Here is an 8,619-nt window from a genome sequence, read left to right on the forward strand (position 1 = left end):
TGAGATAATAAATCTCTGTCCGCAAGGGACCAGTCCAAAAGCCATTATTAGATGACCATGATCTTTGCGCCTTTCAGTGGAACTGCAAATATAAAAATGATCCAGAAACACTGCCGCCTTCTCTCATCCCAAGCTTGGCTCATTTAAGATGGACTGAGGAGAAGTGGAAAACTGAACAATTAATAGAGAGTAAAGAATGACCCCTAAATTGCACCTTCCCATTTATTATTCCAAGAATCCCATGAACACAAGGTAAAACTTAACCTTTATTGGTATATTATTAAAATAGCACCAAGGGTGAAGAATCAAAAAAGATTAAAATTAAAAAAAAAAAGTGGAAAACTGTCCTGTGGACTGACAAATCAAACTTCGGAAATCATGGACAACACATGCTCTGGGCCTTCCTGCGGTCCTGACCTTTCACCCAATGAAAATATTTGGCAGGTTATGAATAAAAAAATGCATCCAAGGTGACCCTGAACTGTTGAGCAGCTGAAATCCCATATCAAGCAAGAATGGGGAAACTTCTTACTTAATAACATAACAATTAGTTCTGAAATGGTTACAAAGTTGTTAAAAGAACATGTGAAGCAAAACAGTGAGAAACTTTCCCCTGTCCCAATGTTTTTGAAATGTTTCTGCCATCAAATTCAAAACTATATATATATAAATATAATTTTTTTTTCAATAGCTCCTCTTTTTCATCATTGTAAAGATATATTGGAATCTAATTGGACAATATGTTGAAGATATAATTTAATAGTATGATTGGAAAGAAACTTCATTGTACATTATATAACCTAATGGGAATCATTTAATTAAATCAGCTTCGTTCCCTCTTTTGTGCAGTTAATTAAGTTAAATTATGTTTTATTCATAAGCTCTTGCTCATATACCAAGTAATTATATTCCTCACATGATTTGCAAATCTATAAATTTTTATTTTCACATTTACAGACTATTATTTTTAAAGTATCTTACTATTTTGAACATTAGTAAAATAAGACATGAATATTTTGGCTATTTATTATTAATATGCATGGACGATACATAATGTTTATTAGTACTGTGACTGTTTTCTAAAATATGCACAGATAATACAGTAAATACATTCCCTTCTAATGAGAGAATAAGGATCAGTGGTGTATCAGAAAAAATAGGATGATAAGTTTTTGGTATTGCTAATTAAGCAATAAGAATCTATTTTATCAGGTCTAGACTAAACTTAAAACATTATGCAAGTCTCTGAAAATTCAGCAGAATACATCATGCTCATTGATTACTCCTGAAGAATAAGTTGGTAAGATTTCTCTCACGTCTAGGGGGACACAGGGACCGTGGGGTAAAGGGTCCCGCCCATGAGGAGGAGGACACTGTTGACATCAGAGCTGACAACCCTCCCACTCTCTTTTTATCCCCTGTCATGCCCAGAGGGCGTCAGTTTTTCAGTGTCCTCCTCAGGAGGTTGGACCGGCCTTAGGAAGGCCCAACGATAGGACTCATTGGCTGATGATTAGCATCAGCACCAGGGGTGATGCCGTGTCAGGCCCAGCCTGTTCACTTGTGCTAGCCCCCAACGCAGACCGGTGACAGCTCGGCAAGATCCTAGGAACAGGAGACGGCCGGGCGCACGGGCAACAAGCTCCCAGGGAGAGCCGAATGCGCAGCATCAGCGCTCTCCCTACCGGACAGATGAGGCACCCAGATGCCCCCCATAGAGTCCCAACTGCCTTCTGCCAAACTAAACCCGGCGCACTCCCCTTTCTCGCGAGCCGACAATGCGGGGGGAGGAGCAGCCTCAGTCAAAGCTTTGCTCCCTTGTGACATCACGGCGCGCACCTCCCCTCTGTGCAGCTCTCTTCGCGCGGTTTTATTCCCGCCTCACTGACAAGTGCTCAGCGTCGCTTGGCAGCATAAGCAGCTCAGGAGGTTCAGACCACAGCCCTTCCTGTCTCCCTCAGCCTCTTAGGCTTCAGGTACCTGGGGAATCACGCGTGTTTTGCTGAAAACTCTCTCCACATGGCAGAAGGCAGGGGGGAACTTTCTTCTAGGGGGGGCGTTCTCTAACCAGTCAGTCATGTTTTTTGCATGCTCTAAATGCCTCACAAAGTTCCCGGGAGGGCCAAGTAGATCCCCTATGCTCTGCAGCAACCTCCAGGCACAGGCTTCTAATTTTACAGCCTCTGACCTCACAGTCCCAGCGACCTCAGATCCTGGCCCTTCACATAGAGGGGACTCTGCTTCCCTAGGCACCTCTGACGCACCAGGGTGGGATGTTTCACTATCTCAGTCACTCTCCAGCCTGCAATGCATTCCCCAACTAGCCACTTCTATTGACAAAATGCTGGCACAAATGAAGGCCAAACCAACGACCGATACCAAGCGCAAGCGATCGCACAACCTGAAGGATGCACTTAGGGGGTCCCCTACACTCCCTTCCTCCAATGAGGAGGCCAGTGAGGGGGAAATTCTTTCCTCTTCAGATGCGTCTGACTCCGGAGAAGTCAACGCGGCTGAAGCAGCCCCTGCTGTTGAAGGCCTCATAAGGAAAGAAGAGGATACAGCTCAGAAATCGACTCTCTTTAAAAGAAAACACAAGATATCTGTGTGTTTTCCTGCACACAAGCAGCTACAGGCCATAGTCCAGGAAAAGTGGCAAAATCCAGACAGAAAGTTCCAAGTTACCAAACACTTCACCAAACAGTACCCCTTTCCCAAGGAATGTACCGGGAAGTGGAGCACACCACCAGTGGTGGATGCGCCTGTCTTGTGCCTTTCCAAGGCCACTACCCTGCCTGTGCTGGATGTCTCTGCCTTTAAGGACCCCACCGACAAGAAACTGGAGGGCATACTCAAAGTCAACTTCATTTCGGTGGATTCGGCACTTCGACCTGTCCTAGCTTCCGTCTGGGTGACCTGATCGTTCGAGACCTGGTCCAATTCCTTACTACAGATTGCACAGGAAGGGGGTCCAAGGGACCAGATTGTACATCTAGCCTCCTACATCCAAGAGGCCAACCAATTCCTAGCGGACGCTTCACTTGACGCAGCAAGAGTCATCGCCAGAGCATCATCTCTCTCAGTAGCGGCCCGCAGAGCTCTATGGCTAAAACTGTGGTCTGCGGACCTCAGTTCCAAGAAGTCGCTAATTTCTATCCCCTTTCAGGGCTTCAAATTGTTTGGGGACAAAATAATATCTCAAGCAACTGGGGGCAAGAGCACACTCCTGCCTAAACAAAGAGCCAAGTCAGCCTTCTCCTTCAGGAAGGGACAGTCCTTTCGGAACCAAAGTTTTCGCCACAACAAGGCCAATCCACCGGCAAACTCACACTCCTCCTTCAAGAGTCGTTTTCCCAACAAGGGGAAATCATCTTGGCAACATCGTAAACCTCAGCCCAAGACGTCAGGAGACAAGCATTCCTCATCTTGACTATGTCCCCACGAATCCTCCAGATGTAGGAAGAATAGGGGGAAGACTTCAGTTTTTTGCAGATACCTGGGTTCATCTAATAGACGACCCCTGGGTCACTCAGACTGTCTCCTCCGGTTACCGACTGGAGTTTCATCAGCTTCCCCCACGTAATTTTTTCATGTCCAGAGTGCCAGTACAAGACACAAAAAGGCGAGCCTCCTATCCATCATAGACTCTCTAACCGGGGTCATAGTCCCTGTTCCTCCTCATCAAAGATTTCAAGGGTTTTATTCGAACATCTTTATTGTACCAAAGAAAGATGGCTCCTTTCGACCCATCCTCAACCTCAAACAGCTGAACAAGTGGGTAATATACCACAAATTCAAGATGGAATCATCAGGGCACTGGAGCAAGGAGACTTCCTAGCATCTCTTGACATCTGAGACACCTATCTGCACGTTCCGATATTCCCCCAACATCAAAAGTTCCTGAGGTTCGCTTACAGAAACCTTCACTTTCAGTTTGTGGCCCTGCCCTTTGGGCTGTCCTCTGCTCTGAGGATATTCATGAAGATAATGGCTGACATGGCTGCCTTCCTACGAGTGAGGGGGGTGTTCATGATGCCCTACTTGGACGACCTTCTTCTCAAGGCCAGATCCACAGACATAGCGGAACACAACATTCAATTGACCATACGGAGTCTGCAGAGGTTCGGATGGACAATCAACTTCGAAAAGTTATCTCCAACGCCCAGCCAGTCCCTGCTCTTCCTGGGTCTGCAATTCGACACAGCCCGGCAACAGATATTCCTGCCTCCCGACTAACAGACCAAGATCCAGGAAGCTGTCAGGTCTCTGCGGTCCTCCACGTTTCCGACAGACCGGGCGTGCATGAGAGTCCTAGGACTGATGGTTTCCTCCATGGAGGCGGTGCCCTTTGCCCAGTTTCGACTCCTGCCACTTCAGACAGCCGTACTGAAGAGATGGAACAGGACATCCCTTCACCAGAGGATAACCCTCCCGACAACAACGAGGAAATCCTTGAACTGGTGGTTAGCCCCAGGCCGTCTCAACCAGGGGAAAAACTTTCAGGAACCGTCTTGGCAGATAGTCACCACAGACGCAAGCCTCACAGGCTGGGGGGCAACGTCCCAGGGCCTATCCTCCCAAGGCCGCTGGTCACCAAGCGAGACAAGTCTACCGATAAACATTCTCAAACTGCAAGCCATCCTCAAAGTACTTCTCGTATGGGACCACAATCGGACAATGCCACGGTTGTTGCATATATCAACCGTCAGGGAGGCACAAGAAGCTCACTAGCAAATCAAGAGGTGGCCCTCATTCTGGAGTGGGCAGAAAGAACGACCACCCAGATATCCGCAATCCACATTCCAGGAGTGGACAACGTGGAAGCCGACTTTTTCAGCCGTCACCAACTAGACCCAGGAGAATGGGAACTGCACCAGGACGCATTTCAGATACTAGTAGCCAAGTGGGGACAGCCACAGATCGACCTCATGGCAACCGGGGGAAATCTGAAGGTGCCCACATTCTTCGCACGGAGCAGAGACCCTCTGGCGGCGGGCATAGATGCCATGACCATGCCCTGGCACTTTCGACTGGCGTATGTATTCCCTCCACTTCTAATGCTACCTCGGGTGCTAAGAAAAATCGCCAGAGAACCAGTCACAGTGATTCTCGTGGCACCTCTGTGGCCCAGGAGGTCATGGTACTCCGCTCTCCTCGATCCAAAGTTTACCACAGAGTGTAGCTCGGAGGAGGTTACCTTGGGGATTTCAGACTTCCCTGGATTCTGAAGTTTCTTCAAGCAGGGCTAGAAAAAGGCCTCAGCCTCGGCTCCCTAAAAGCTCAAATATCGGCTCTATCCATCCTTTTCCAGCAGAGGATAGCTCTAGAGGAAGATGTTCGGACATTCCTTCAGGGCGTAGCCCGTGTTTCGCCTCCATTCAGACATCCAATACCACCATGGGACCTGAATTTAGTACTGTCGGCTCTTCTTGATCCTCCCTTCGAGCCACTTACCGATGTGGGTTTGGAAATTCTCACATGGAAGACAGCATTCCTTGTGGCAATCTCTTCAGCCAGGCGAGTATTGGAGCTGGGGGCACTATCCTGTGTGGAACTGTTCCTAATTTTCCACGAAGATAAAGCAGTTCTTCGCACTGTTCCAAGTTTTCTTCCCAAGGTAGTCTCTGCCTTCCACATCAACTCAGAGATCATTCTGCCTTCGTACTGTAGCAAACCAACCAACGACAAGGAAGCACACCTGCATCGCTTGGATGTGGTCAGAGCTCTCAAATCCTACGTCTCCCGTACAAAGGCCATTCGGAAGACAGACTCTCTCTTCATTGTTCCTTCGGGGCCTCGAAAGGGCCTCCCGGCCTCCAAAACCACCATTGCACGTTGGATCAAAGAGACAGTGAGACGATCCTACCTGGCGTGGAAGAGGACGCCTCCCATTAAGCTTAGAACTCACTCCACCAGAGCCCTCGGAACCTCTTGGGCTTTCAGAAATTCGGCTTCAGCTGAGCAAGTGTGTAGGGCAGCTACATGGTCCTCCCTACATACATTCACAAAATTTTATCAATTCAATACCTACATGTCTGCAGAGGCAGCCTTCGGAAGGAAGGTTCTCCAGGCAGTAGTTTCCTAGACTTTCAGAGTTCTCCCTCCCTACTGTGGGTGTGCTTTGTTACGTTGGGTGTGCTTTGTTACGTCCCCATGGTCCCTGTGTCATGGTCCCTGTGTCCCCCTAGACGTGAGAGAAAAGGAAATTTATGTACTTACCGTTAAATTCTTTTCTCTCCAGTCGTAAGGGGGACACAGGGCTTCCCCCCCTGAACTCTTGTTCTTATGTTTTCTCCATTGTGAGAGTTTGTTCTGCAGTTACGTTCCTGTGTTTGTTCTTGGTTACAAACTGACGCCCTCTGGGCATGACAGGGGATAAAGGGAGAGTGGGAGGGCTGTCAGCTCTGATGTCATCAGTGTCCTCCTGATGGGCGGGACCCTTTATCCCACAGTCCCTGTGTCTCCCTTACGTCTGGAGAGAAAATAATTTAACGGTCGACATTCCATTTGCAAGCCGTTGCTTTAAACCCGGTCTCAGCAGTGATTTGGACCTTTTATGTGTATAGTGCAATATCTACCGCATACCTAAGGGTTTTCTTTGCCTGGCTGGAGCTTTCGCACTAGGTGCAGAATACTCTGGTTATACATATAGATGTGATCATAAGGACTGCCTTAACAGTTTTATGCTCTTTCTGCTCTCTTTTGCGTTATATTCCACAGGTAATATCTCTGAGCAGTCTCACTATGCCTGCTTCTGAGGTCATACGCAATGCCTTTCTGATTCTATGTTTTCTATGTATAATCATTTGTTATGCCTGCTAGGAAATGCCAGGTAATGTTATGTAATGTTAATTCTCTATCACTTTGCTCAGTTTTACGGGCGAATTAGAGGTTCCTCATTTGCCAGGTTACCATGGCGTATAAGGCCCCAGTAAACCTATGTATTCTTTCATCTCTCTGTTTTGTCTTTTCCTCTTCTCTAGAATTGGATAAGGAATAAATGTTGGCAGTTACATTGTGTCGGAGCAACACGTTGGTCGGTTTGCTCTTAGACACTCCCCCCTTCCACGCTCCATAGTTTTCCATAACTACCCGGGGGTAACAGTTTGCAGTACCCCTGCTAGTAAGAGCGTATAACCCTTTTAGGGGGAAACTTTTTCCCTCTTCTCATCTATATATTTTTCTTGATTTTTTTTTTTTTTTCATACTTCCTTCTCCTCTTCATCTACCCTTCCACTTTACTGTAAACACTTTCTCTCCTACCTCTCACTTACCTTTTTCTACCCTCCCTTCTTACTCCTCCCCTCCTCCCCCTTTTTTTTTTCTTCTCGTTTCTTTGCTTCCCTCCCCTGTTCCTATATCTCTCTCTCCCTCCTCCTTTCTGCTTTCCACATTTTTTCTTGGGTCTACCAACAGTACTTAATATAATGCAGACACGACAGCAGCCAGTAGCTAAATTAGGTAATTCTCAGGTAAAAGTGGTCAGCATAAATGCGAACGGTCTCAATTCTCCCAAAAAACATATCCTGCTTAGTGCAGAACTACGACGGTTAAAAACTCAGGTAGCTTTTATACAAGAAACCCATTTCAAATTGGCTTCGGCCCCCCGTTGGTCCAACAAATACTTTCCGGAGATATATAGTAGTGTTCCCCAAAAAAATAAAACTAAGGGGGTGGCTATCCTCTTTGGCAGGAACTTAAACTTTAAGGTCCTATCCACGAAAAAGGACCCCAATGGAAGGTTTGTTTTTGTTAAAGGTACCCTAGGTACACAGAAAATCACCTTTGCCAACGTTTACCTGCCTAATTACCATCAAGACGTGGCATTCCACAACATCTCAGAGGTCCTACTGGGCTTCACGGAAGGCCTTTTAATCTTGGGCGGGGATCTGAATGTTCCTCTTGCTCCACTCGTAGATTGTTCCTCAGGCAAATCCAGCGTACCTGTGAGCATCACTCGTAATATTGTTAAAGAGTTACACCGTCTGCAGGTAGTTGACTCATGGCGTCTTGTCAAACCCACAGGAAAGGACTATACCTTTTATTCTGCCAGAAACAACCTTTATACTAGAATTGATTATTTGCTCCTGTCCCATCACCATCTTGGTGCTTTGGGCGATGCTGAAATTTACACACGCACATGGTCTGACCATGCTCCTCTGTCCGTGACGGTCTCTTTGAACACGGATTTCTCTAGGGATGGCACTTGGAGGGTGAACGAATCTGGGCTAAAAGACAAGGCGTTCCTAGACGAACTTAAGGCAGCTCTTACAAATTACTTTACGGAGAATGTGACAGACGATGTCAACCCTATCACGATCTGGGAGGCATATAAATGCTATATCAGGGGCATTCTTATCCAATTAGGCTCTAGGAGGAAACAGGCACATAAGGCCAAACATGAGAAATTGTTACTTGAAATTCGGAAATTGGAAACTGCCCATAAGAGTACCTCTGATGTAGCAACTCTGACAAAATTAGTAGAGCTACGCACAGAATTGACAAACCATCATGACCTTTTTACAGAAAAAGTTATAACGAGAATGAGGCATCGCTTTTATGAACACGGGGACAAATGTGGCAGATTACTTGCACGCCTCCTGCGTTCGCAAGTCTCCA

This window comes from Xenopus laevis, chromosome 3L (genome assembly GCF_017654675.1).
Source record: "Xenopus laevis strain J_2021 chromosome 3L, Xenopus_laevis_v10.1, whole genome shotgun sequence".
In the NCBI taxonomy this organism is placed as follows: domain Eukaryota; kingdom Metazoa; phylum Chordata; class Amphibia; order Anura; family Pipidae; genus Xenopus; species Xenopus laevis.